Genomic DNA, 12,991 nt, shown 5'->3' with positions numbered 1-12,991 from the left:
CAACCGAAGGAGGGAGAAAACCATTATGATCCCAATTAGCATTCTATTTTATTTTAAGCTTAATCGTTGTTTTACTCTGGGAGAAACTTTGAGTTGTGGTCCTACTGTCAGCATTATTTTCCTTTGGTGTTTCAATCTTAACTCTTAGAAATTAGTAGAACTATGAATGAGGATGCGAAATGCCCATAACCACCTTGACGATAAAACTACAGGAATAATTTTTATCTGGCTGGTTTTAAATCATTTTATTTCAGAATATTCCACGATATTCGTACAGTCTCTGAAAAAGGAAAATATAATAGTCAGTGTCACTGTTGGACTCGCGTAGCAATATAATGGCGTCTTTCACAGTTTATCCACGAGCCAGGCGAGTGGGCGTTTCACTTCAGTACACCCACTCGTCAGCCTCCAGATTCGGGTCTTCTCTCTAACAAAAGAGACAAAAATAGTTGTAATTCGTCAGTGACAAATCAATTGATCACCAGAAATAAACCTTACAATGGATCAAGTCGTTTCCCCGCTCTGCAATTATCGATTTTTGATCACGTTGCATCTTTTAGTCGAGCGTAGTATGACATACTGACAGTTTGTAGATTCCAAGACGAACAAAGCTGACTACTGGAATGTTTTCCTTGGGACAATACAATCCAAATTATAAATTCTATTTTATTTAACCAGCATAATGCTGCTGGTTTACTGCTCGGTAAGTTCGCTCACGATTATTAAATGTCATCATAATTAAAACACCAACTGACCTCTATTTGACGAACCTCTCTTCCGACTGCGCTGGATTGTATATAGCTCTTCTTCGTTGGCACAGAACTTTTCAGACGTGGATCTTGGTGCTGCAAGAGAAAGAATGAGAACTTCATTTTCACAAACTTTCAAAATACTCAACCTTTCTGACCTCAGTAACAGCCAAATACCTGAACGATTCTTTCCAGGAGAAAGCGCCGCTTGCCCACTGGTTTCGACAAACCATAGGCTTCTGCTTGATTATTCAGAAGCAGCAAATAAAAAAAAGAAGAGACGAGTATGATCCACCTTGTGTTCATGTCTGCTTCTCTTCAGTTCACCCAGTCGTGATCAGAATGATTAACCTGTTATTCTGATATGTTTTTATAGGCTACTCTGACAGGTGAATCCAATTCTATTGTCCGCCGGCAGTTCAAAAGCATCGCGTGGCTATGAAATTACAAAGAAGTCGATATACTGTACGGCTCGAATAGTTCCAACGTGGAAGCCTCCGGACTTTGTAAAATTCAAATTAAGGGTGTCGACCTAAATCATTGGACCGTTAGTTAACGTCATTCTACTCAATTCTATTTGAGGGGCGTATCGTTACCCATTAAACAGTGTGTCCTCATAATTTATTAATGCTTGTCTGTTTCCATCTGAAGGCTTATTTACTTCTCTAAATTCTTGTTTCGCCAGTATACTCTCATGGAAATATCTGTTGTAATTAATCAAACGATACGACGGAGTCGAATGATGTAAGTCGAAGACGGTAAGGCCGGAACGTAAACACACCTGAGGGAAACATTGATATAAACGCACGCACGACCCGCATGTAAAACAAATTAGCACATCCTAATACTTTTATTTCGCTTTAGAATAGAAGAGAGACAAAAGATCTTTTTGCAAGGTATTTATTTATTTTTATCTTGCTGTAGTTTACCAGTTGCCTCAAATGATTGTCAAATTAGTACAAGTTCTAGGTTTACTCTGTAAACTAAACTCTATCTAATTTTAATTTCTGGTGCGTAGGGCTTCCAGTTGAGGAAAATTTCCTTCAAAAACTGTAATGAGTTAATGTAAATACATATTATCCACGTCTTATTATGAGGATTCAGTCAACTGCGTGGGATCATTAACACTGCAGCTGTTTCTAATGTACTGGTTAACGGGAAGTTTGTGAGTCGGTTGAATTAAAATGACGGTTTGCTGTAGCCACAACGGAAACACAAAAGTCAAATTGCAATTCTTTGGCTATTCACTGACTTTAACCTGCGATGAAAATCTCGCCTCAAAAAGCATTCAAAGGTTAATACTATGTGTTGATAAAAATTAGGCCTTTAGACCACATCAGATGGTCACAGAATTAGCTAATAACACACTTACAATGAAACATTGTGATAGAGGACGCGAAAGAAAGTGAAAAATGGATTCATTTTAAGGGTATGTTGTAGGAATGAGCATCCACTCCAATTTCCAGCGAAACACGATTGTAACTAGCACCGCAAAATTTGTTGTAGAAGTGTGTTTGATGATGGTAATTAGCGAAAGATGATAAGAGCTGATGAAAGGTGAAGCTTACGCTGTTCGATATCTAAAATGCGGATTTTTCAGCTGCTATTGACTCAACATTTGTTATGCAAACCAGGTATAAAGATAAAGGGTTTTCCCTTCTTTTGTTAAGCTAATCGCCAGGATTCGGAGATATGTCTAATTTATGAATGCAGTGGAGGGTAAGCTGATTTCTTAAGAAACAACAACAAAACCGCTTTACATAATCGTTTTTCGTAGTTATAGTTCCACAAAGCTTGTTTCATTAGATGTGTTTACATTCAAGATAGAGAATTTGATCGCTTTGAAATTCAAAGGTGCGAGTAGATCAAACAATTTTCTATGGGTTTGAGCCAAGACTCTCAATACTCTTCCTCAAATTGAGATCTGTAAATTATGGCTTCGGGTCCGTGAAGTTAGCTGGCTATAGGATAAACGGGCCCCAGGGCATGACTGTAGTAGATGTACCGAGACTGAGAGTTTAATAATTCTAGGTGAATAAATGAAGGGATGATCACGGCGATTATTAGCCGTAAGACTAAGCAGTTCGACAGGGTGATGTATATCAACGCAACATGATTTACTTGACTGTAAGGAGATATACTGTAAAAGTGAAATCGACATATTGCGTGATTACCTTTTTTACCAGAAAAATTAACTTTATGCCAAAAACTACACTGAATGATATGAACTACACTGGTTTGAATCATAATTAAAATTTTGCTAATGATTTTGGGAAGAATGGATTTAGAACTTTGTTTTCTGACGATTTTATTTTGGCACACCATTTTCCATATACCTTTCCTTGCGTTCTAAAATTTTAACCGGAACTATTGTTGAATAATAGAGATACAAAAAAGGTGTGGGAAAAGAACCTGTAGAACGATGTATTTTAAATAGCGAATAACTTAAACATGCTCATATTCATAAATCTACTTTCTAATAAGCATAAAAGCCTATTTGACTTTCTCTCTCTTTTTTTTTTTATTTGTTTTCATTTCTCTTGATATGATTGTGCCACAAAAAGGTGTTTCACGGTTTATTGGCTGTGTGAGGATAGGAATATCGATATGTAATGCTAATGCGCAACGGCGATGTAAAAATTGGAAATGGTATATGTTTTAGACTAGTGATTTAAGTGTGATAAGATATTGTTCAGTGAATGACACAGGTATACTTGGACAAAAAAAAGATATATATATACCAGTGCTCCTGACAGGATTCCACGATGTACAATTATTTCGCTTAAAGTGTTGCAGAGTACTTTACAAACTCATGACCAAAGCCGATCAGCAGCTGTGTCTTTTAAGAGCTAGATATCAAAGGGCCTTTCATTAAGAAAGAGTTCTGCTTAAACTGCGAATTTGACCCCTCCCATTGACAGGCCTCTCTCTCAACCCTCCTTTGTCATTTTGCTCAGCGCCAAATTCCTTCAAAGGCAACTACTTATATCAGAAAACGATGAAATGGAAGTCAATTTTCGTGTTTGGTTTTAATCTAACTCAAAACAATTAATCAAACTATAAATGAAGCCCATATATCCTTCCCCCCCTCCCCCCTCCCCTTCCCCCCCCCCGACGATAAAACTAGGGACAAGCAATTAGAATACTGTTCTCCTGAATGGTTTAAAATCATTTTATTTTAGAATATTTCACAGTACTTTTACGATCACTGAAAAAAGGAATGAATGAATAGTAGGTACTACTTCTGGACTCGCGTCGCAATATAATGGCGTCTTTTCACAGTTTATCCACAAGCCAAGCGAGTGGGCGTTTTATCTCAGTACATCCACTCGTTAGCCTCCAGTTTCGGGTTTTTTCTCTACCAAAAGAGACAAAAATGAATATAATTCGTCAGTGACAAATCAACCGATCACCAGAAATAAACCTTACAATGGATCAAGTCGTTTCCCCGCTATTAAAATTACCGATTTTTGATCACATTGCATCTTTTAGTCGAGCGTAGCATGACACACTGACAGTTTGTACATTCCAAGACAAACAAAGCTTACTTTTGGAATTTTTTCCTTGGGACAATAAAATCCAAATTATAAATTCTATTTCATTTAACCAGCAGAATGCTTCCCGTTTACTGCTAAGTAAGCTCGCTCACGACTAACCTCTTTTTGACGAACCTCTCTTCCGACTGGTCTGGATCTACTATAGCTCTCCGTTGGCTTAGTAATTTCCTCTCCTGGATCTTGGTGCTGCAAGAAAAGAAGTAAGAACTTCACTTTCACAAACTTCCACAATAGTCAACCTCTCTAAACTCAGTAAAAGTCACATACCTGAACGATTCTTTCAAGGGGAAAGCGCCGTTTGCCTATTGGTTTCGATGGGGTGAAGGGCGAGGCTTCTGCTTGATTATTCAGAAGCAGCAAATAAAAAAGGAGAAGAGTATAATCCACCTTGTTTTCATGTCTGCTTCTCTTCAGTTCACCCAGTCGTGATCAGAATGATTAACTAGTTTTTCTGGGAAGTTTTTGTAGGCCACTCTGACAGGTGAATTTATATCCGCCGGCATTCCAAAAGTGTCGCGTGGATATGAAATTTACAAAACGTCGATCATACTGATCGACTTAAATTGTTCCCACGAGGAAGCCTCCGCAAGTCAAATTAGGGATGTGACCTTAAATCATTGGACCGATTATTAACCTTATTTTACTCAATTCTATTTGTGAGTCGCATCATTACCATTAAACAGTGTTTCCTACTAATTTATCAATGCCTGTCTGTTTTCATCTGAGGGTGTATTTACTTCCCAAGTTCCTGTTTCACTACTATACTCGCTCTGAGTCAGAGATAAGTCCTGGTAAAGAAGGAATGGTGATATAAACATACCGAAAGCTGCACCCGACAAACGAAAATGAGCAAAACATAATATACAACGCCCGTACGGCCGGTATATACAACAAATGAATACTGAAAGTAGAGAACTCCTTTAGTTCCACTATGTTAATGATTTTTAAGGGTAAATTTAAAAAGTTTCTCAATCCGCTGTTTGTAACAGAACACCGTGATACTTTTGTTCTCACCATGGAGTAAAAGAGAGACGAGATCTTTTTACAGTGTATTCATTTGTTTTTATCTTATTGTTGCTTAGCGGCTGACACAAATGAGTGTCAAATTAGTATAAGTTCTAAGCTTACTATGTAAACTAAACTTTATTTAATTTTAATTTTCTGGTGTAAAGAGCTTCCATTTGATGACGGTATCCTTCAAAAGCTTTAATGAGTAGATGTAAATACATATTATCTGCGTCTTATTAGGAGGATTCAGTCAACAACGTGGGATCATCAACATTACAGCTGTTTCTTATGTACTGGTTAACGGGAAATTTGTGAGTCAGTTAAATTGAAATGATGGTAAGTTGTAGCCGAAACAGAACACGAAAATCAAAATGCAATTCTTTGGCTCTCCACTAACTGTTGATTGAGATAAAAGTCTCACGTCAATAAATATTCAAAGGTTATCATGTGTTTATAAAAATGAGCCCGTAAGACCACATTAGATGGTCATGGAATTTGCTAATGACACATAAACGATGAAATATTGTGAGGATTGTGAGGGAAGGTGCGAAAGAAAGGGAAAAACGGTTTCATTTAAAAGGGTTTGCCATAGAAATGAGCACCCTTTCAAAATTCCAGCGAGATACGATTACAACTTACACCGGAAAATTTGTGGAAGAAATGCATATGATGATAGTAGTTACCGAAAGATAATAAAAGCTGATGAAGGTGAAGCTTACGCTGATCGATCTCTAAAATTTGGATTTTTCAGCTGCTTTTGATTTAACATGCGTTATGCAAACCAGGTTATCCTCAGAGTCGTCAATTAATTGTCTCGACGTTTTTGGGGTTAACTCCCAAACTGTGTCGAATTAAGACCCAAGCGAGTTTAGAAACCAGGGACCTGTTTCTCGAAAGTCCTTGTAGATTCAGATTCACAAAGCTTACTTTAATGGCTGTGTTTACATTCAAGATGGAAAACTCAAAAGTACGAGTAGATTAAACAGTTTTTTTGTCTTTGAGCCAAGACCTAAAATACTATTCCTCAATTTGAGAACTTTAAATTATGGCTTTGGATCTGTGAAGTTAACTGGATTTTCAACAAACATGCCCCAGAGAATAACTACGACAGTTGCAGTGAGATTGGGTCTCCAATAGTTCCAGGTGTATGAGTTAATGGATGATGACGGCGATTATTAGCTCAAAGACTTCACAGTCCGATAGGCTGACACACTTCAACGCACCATAATTCATAGCGGAGCTCGCAGGGTGTTTCCCCATAATTATACAAAATAGCAGTAACCCATCAAGCCGAAAAAATTTGGATGTACGACCTTACAACCGTACTAGGTGCTACTTTTAACATGCGTGGTCAACTGTACCGCGGGCACGCTAACGCCACGGCTTTGTTCAGTAGTCCAGTGGTCAGTGCACTGGGCTCCGAGTCGGACGACCTGGGTTCCAGTCCTGGCCGAGGCAAGGCGTTGTGCCCTTGAGACGTGCGGGAAAAAAAATGCGAGCTCCGCTTTTAGGCTTGGCTAAATCTATATAATACCTTTATTGTATGGTAATATCAAAGTGAAATCGAAATGGTGCGTGATAAATTAACTTTTTGTCAAAAACTACAATGACATGAATCATGATTAAAATCTCTCTAATTGATTTTGGGAAGAATACCTTTAGAATTTGTTTTCGCACGTTATTATTTCGCCACCCCATTTGCATTCCCATTCCTTGCTTAATAAAATTACGGAGTCTTTTAACATACAATGCTGCAGGTAGTCGCTGTATGTAGGGAACTCCTCGCTATATTTGGGCACAACAATAATTAAAAGTTAGAGTCGTATTTCCGATCCTTAAATATTTAATGACTTAATTAATTAATTAACTCAGTTGAAGTAGATAGCGTGGCTTTACGCATTGTTATTTTAGAGTAGTACTTTAAATGTTTTGGTGGAAAATACCGTTAATCAACTCTTTCGAGGCACTTCCAAACTACACATTTTATCCAGCCTTTTTTATACACATATTTAAATTTTAAAAACATGTCTTTGCTATATTTTTCTCTCCCGTGACTGATTGTAATTCATAACAGCTTATAGTCTATACCAACAAATTTTATAGTGTAATTAGGGAATGCTATTTGTTACTCCATGTACATCGATGTAGACAGACACAAACAAATAAGTCTCTAAAGCGGAATAAAACTAGCGCATAAAGAGTCAATTAAAAGAGCCTTGCGTTACATATCGTGAGCAAAAAAGGTATCTTTTGACAAAAAATTTGTGTTTAAAACTTAAGGTTCTTCTGACTTAATTGGTCCGTTTTAGAATCGTTTTTATTATGGAGTCCCATCCCAATAATGCATAAGCCTTAGAAAGCCACTGAGATACTGGGCACACTTTCATTGGTCGATAGTTAGTGTGTTTTGACGAGAGTATGTCAACACCTACGAGGCTTCATGGATTGGTATTTTTTGCGAAATATGTTTAACAGAATGCAGCGGAAGGCCTTCTTTATTTAATTACGGAGCCTCGTGTAAACATTAGGTTTGGTGGGGTGGGGGGTGAGCAGGGCTTCGGAGGGGAGGGTCATTAATACATTTTTTACAAATTGGGAAGGGTCAAACCTGTTTTATTCGCAATCGGGGGAGGGTCACTGTTCTTTTTTGGCAAGGAAGAAATTACTCCACGTCGCTTAGTTGACTCTTATTTGTTAACAAACACGCGAAGTGTATAGAAACCTAAAACTTGTATATACAAGCAAAGCTACCAGTCAAGATTAATCTAAATCATTTACAGATGACGAAATATTATATCAAAAAGCTATCTTCTCCCCACTTACATAATCGTCTCTCTCGACCCGTTCTCGCTTTCGTCCATATTTTGACGGCGGTAATGTTCCCGCGCGGGGTTCTGGTATAAAATCAGTCTCCGGTGACGACTCGTCACTTAAGCTACTCGGGCTTGAACCAACAACTCGATCTACTACATCACTCTGCGAGTCAGTTTCTACCTCAGAAACTGCGGTCACATGTTGCTGCACATTTCTTAGCGAGGGCTACCGAGGTTGTTGACACTCCACTGAATCGTACACCAAGCTGCCAATGTGCCCTTTGATCATTGCGACGATTCAGCTTTCTTCTCTTTGAAGGTGACCTTGTGATGGAAAAAGTACAAGGATAGCTTGTCCACCCTCAAAGACGACAGCTCATCGGAGTTGTACAGTCCAACCCAGTCAATGTCATTGTACTACCGGTTCAACCGTTCTATTCGCTCCGTTTCAGTCTCCTCTTTCTTCTTCTCCTTACGCATTTTTATCTGGGCAAGGTGCCGAACATACTCTGCCACAAGCTTTACGGGGACAATGTATTTATCTGAAAACTTTCTAATAGCCTCACTGGCCCCACTGACTAGTTCACTTTCCTCAAACAATCGCTTAATCTGAGCTCGAGGCTGGAAGTTGTCCGGCTTACGGCCATTAGTGGGGGTTGCACTCCAAGAGAGATGGTGGAAGTTTGGTAGCTTGCCATAGTCGGGATGTGGTCGTCGAGTTGGAAGTGGAGCGCTGGTAGTCTCATCCTTCTCGCAAAATTTACATAGTTGCATTGGCCATTTCGCTCTTGAAACGACATTTGCCTATACTCCATGTAAAGCTCCATGAATCTCCCGGCAGCCGCTGGATTATCAGAAGTCACAAAAGCCAACTTTTGATTGATTGTTTTCAAAGCCTCGCGAACTTCCCACTGGCGCTTTCTTTCACTCACGAAACAGCGGCGAAAACGTTCCTTGTAGGGAAAAGTGGTCCAAAAGGACAGCTAGAATTTTCAGAATACTATTTGAGAATTCAGTATATTCGCCCTTCGGGTTCGCGAACCACCCCCAGGTCTTCATTTCTACACTTCTCTGGACTTGCACTTTCGCTTGTTCCCGCACCCGATGTGCCACCAACAGAGTCAGAATAGTAGCGGGCATCCTTTTTAGAATGACGAGTCGGTAAACAGCCACAATAGCCACAAGTTGCTCCATCTGACCTCATGAAATCCTCGCATTCACCACAAGCACATTTTTCTCTTTCTATTCCTCGTACATCCTCGCCCATTTTAAAGTTTTCATCGTGCAATCATACGCCACGCAAATTAACTGCTTTGTGCGCAGACGCAGTTACGTGAGTTACACTTCCGGTTAGCTACTTACACTTCCGGTTATTTTTGTCATGGAGGAGGTGGGGGGGAGGTTCAGATGTTTTTGTGTAGGTATTTTTGAAGGGTCATGCGTTAATCCATACTGGGAAGTGGGAAGGCCACGACTTTTTTCGCAAAACATTTCTAAAATACCCCGACCCACCCCCCCCCAATAAAAAACGTACCTTCCCTTAGTTTGTTTTCAGTTGTCGTTTAGGTGGAACTAAAATTTGAAAAGTACTCACTGACATGCGACAAGACGATGATAAAAAGTTGTGCTGTGATAACTTATAATGCCTTACTAACAATTTCTCGCGCGTCTTTAGAGAACTTTCGCCACTATTTCAGTTGCAGTAACCCGGATGTAGTTATTAAGATTTTAAATTTAAGATGTGCAACCAGCCAGACGCCCCTTGTGGAAATCACCTTAATTGACGAGGCAGAATGTAAAGTATTTTATTATTCATTTTATAGACCGAGTATGATATCTTTTTGGCTTCTTCTTCCCTCTGGTGCTGGGTCGTATAGCAGTTTGCCGGTATAACCAGGTGTGACTGATATCTTTTTGGCCTCTTCTTCCCTCTGGTGCTGGGTTGTATGCGGTTTGCTGGCATAACCAGGTATGACTGATATCTTTTTTGGCCTCTTCTTCCTCCTCGTGCTGGGTAGTATGGCGGCTTGCCAGCATAATCGTGTATGATATCTTTTTGGCCTCGTTTTCCTCTTGGCAGTTTGTCGTATGGTTGTTGGTCCATTTTACTAAAGCTGATATATTTCGCGTTCATGTTCTCTTGTTGTATGTCGTAATCATTTGCGGGAGGATTTCGCAATTCAGAGAACAGGAAAGTTAAAACAATTATCACGAATGCTTGGAGAGGCTCCATTGGGCTTTACTCGACTTGTTACAACTGCGTTAAGTTGTTTAATTTGAGCTTTGTTCACGATCTATATATGTTTTGACGGTAACATTATGCAGTGCCATTGAACAGTTAAATAAACAGGTGACACAGGAACGAAAGTTTTTGATTCTTTAATTTACGTTAATCGTGTTTCTTTCAATTTTATCAAGTAAGTGATATAAGTAGGACAATAAGACATTTCAAAGTAATGAACGGTCAGTTCCAAATCAAACGAGTTTTCGTTTGGTTTGGTCCGACATATCGTTTAGCAATTAAAGCTTCTTGCTGTATTCGATTAAATGCCGAGAATTCCTGAAAAATTTTAAGCTTCTTCCGACCTGTCCTTCCGCAAGATAGATGAATCTGTTGCTAGTGCGTTAATAAACGGTGGCTTTTAAATCCTTGTAATGCCTGGATTGAATGTTTCTCTTATCGAGAATCCCTAGACTTGGTACCTGTTTTCCCATTTATACCTTGTGATACCTTGTGACGCCGGCTCTGACAAAGTTAAACTCGCTTTATGAGGTAAAACTGGATGAGAAAGGATAAAATAACTTTTAGAGTTCCAGTGGTTGAAGCGAATCTTGAAGAAAGATTAAAGGACGTTAAGCTTAAACTTTGAACTTAAAATGGTATTTAAAAATGGAAGGGCTACCCCTGCCATTGCCAGGCCTCTCTCACTCCTCCTTTGTCATTTCGCACGGTGCCAAATTCCTTCAAAAGCAACTATTTAGGGAAGGTACGTTTTTTCTTGGGGGGCGGGGAAGGGTGGGGGCTTCAGAGGGAGGGTCATCAATGAAAGTGAGCACCAAAAGGGGAGGGTCATACCTCTTTGTAAGCTATTCAAGGGGAGGGTCACACACCTTCTCCAGAATTTTTTAATGAGGGATGACAACTGGTTTCTGTGATAGAGATCTTCCCAGTCAATGTCATTGTATTCCTGTTGCTCTCTTTCTGCACTCTTTCTGTCATTATCTGTTTGCCGCTTATCTTTTCTCATTTCAATGTCAGTTAGATGCTCAATATAATCTGCAACAAGCTTTTCTGAAACAATGTATTTTTCAGAAAAAAATTTTTGATTGCCTCTTTATCCCCTGCTTTGAGCTTACCCTCTTGAACCAGCTGTTTCATTTGAGCTCGAGGCTGATAATCATCAGGTTTGCGGCTACTCGTAAGTGTTTTCGTACTTGGTAGGTAGTGAAAGTCGGAAGTCTGCTGTAAGCGGCATAGGGTCGTGGAGTTGGTGTAGCTGGAGAAGGACTTACAAAGTCTCAAAGTTTATACTTCCATATTCAAACCTCAGCTATAAAACGTAATTATCTCACACTGATTGTTCGCATTTTCTTGTTTCAGCTCGTACACTTTCAATATCAAGATATATTTATATTCAAACATTTTGCGTTCACAAGCAAAATGTCCTGAGGTTTCTACGGCATGGAACATACCATGCAGTAGTGAGGGGAGTGTCGCACTTTTGTCAGTCACCTAAAGGTGGGGGTCAGCAGGTTTTTTATTAAAAGGTAAGGGAGGGCCAACACTTTGTTTTGAGAAAAATGGCAAATTCTCCAGCCCCCCCCCCCCCCTCCAAGAAAAAACGTAAATCAGAAAACGATAAAATGGAAGTCGATTTTCGTGCTTGGTTTTATGCTTAAAGTTTGAACATAAAACTGTATTTTAAAATGGAAGTTGATTCTTGTTCTTATTCTTGTTTTTTTGTATTTCTTTGCATACAAAACGAAAAACATGAGACAGAAGTTTTGTTTTGTAGTTTTTACGAAAAACGGAAAGCGACAAAATGGAGGTCGGATTGTTTCTTTACTTGTAGGTTGGAGGCAAATAAAACGTTATTTCTGAAATGCTGTTGGATTTTGACGTTTTTGTTTCTGAGTTGTTTCCAACTCAGAATTCAATAAAACGATGTGTTTTAGGCCAAATAAAGTTATTCATGGATAAAATTTTAAATAGAAAAACGTAAATACCGTGGATGGGCTTTTTTTGTAGAATAGGAAGTGAAAAAATATTATTGTGACGAACTGTGCGGACTTCCTTCCTTTCCCAACAATTCATGAATTTCAAACGGTAAGGAGCTTTTAGTTTTATGACACTTCAAAACTTTGTCAAATGCAGTTAGAAAATTTGCAACCCCCTCGAAAGAAAAAGATAAGAAAATAATTTAAAAATTCCTTACCTAGGAGCTCACATCCAGACAACATACTTTTAGCCTACCTCCCTCTTCAACCGATCTTTGAAAATTTAAATGGGAAAAGGAAAGATAACTAGACAACGTAACTTTCGCACATTATTCATCTTTGACCGCCCTTCTGCTTGTTTCGACTTAAGGTGTCCAGCCTCTCTTGTGTGTGCGTAGTTCCATCATCATTTGGGACACGTACACTGTCGTTGTATTTTTGTAACTTGAAGGTTTAAGTTTTTGCAAATCTCATTCTTAATAATTTTTTCTCCTTTCTGGTTTATTCTTTATCTACCATGGCATAGCATCACATTGAGTACATTTCCTCCTGACGCTAAAAATAGCTGAAATATCCTTACCTATCTTTTTAAATACATTCCTGTTCAGATGCACATTTGACCTGACTGTAGTTCCGAGTCATGCGT

General features: G+C 39.0%; 2 long non-coding RNA genes and 1 pseudogene across 2 annotated transcripts; all 3 read right to left on the bottom strand.

Moving 5' to 3' along the window:
• Positions 1–218: 218 nt before the first annotated feature.
• On the bottom strand, positions 219–1,288 carry LOC149040016 (uncharacterized). The gene is made up of 3 exons (XR_016179770.1): positions 927–1,288; positions 756–845; positions 219–427 (listed from the first exon to the last, which is right to left on the bottom strand). It is a non-coding gene; the product is annotated as an uncharacterized LOC149040016 (long non-coding RNA).
• Positions 1,289–3,907: 2,619 nt separating this feature from the next.
• Positions 3,908–4,817, bottom strand: LOC149040015 (uncharacterized). The gene is made up of 3 exons (XR_016179771.1): positions 4,574–4,817; positions 4,406–4,492; positions 3,908–4,107 (listed from the first exon to the last, which is right to left on the bottom strand). It is a non-coding gene; the product is annotated as an uncharacterized LOC149040015 (long non-coding RNA).
• A 3,293-nt stretch (positions 4,818–8,110) lies between these two features.
• LOC149040014 (uncharacterized) lies at positions 8,111–9,321 on the bottom strand (annotated as a pseudogene).
• Positions 9,322–12,991: the final 3,670 nt, after the last annotated feature.

Source organism: Pocillopora damicornis, chromosome 9 (genome assembly GCF_964200805.1).
Source record: "Pocillopora damicornis chromosome 9, jaPocDami1.2, whole genome shotgun sequence".
Classification (NCBI taxonomy): domain Eukaryota; kingdom Metazoa; phylum Cnidaria; class Anthozoa; order Scleractinia; family Pocilloporidae; genus Pocillopora; species Pocillopora damicornis.
The sequence above is the reverse complement of the archived record's forward strand: the minus strand, read 5'-3'. Positions and strand labels throughout refer to the sequence as shown.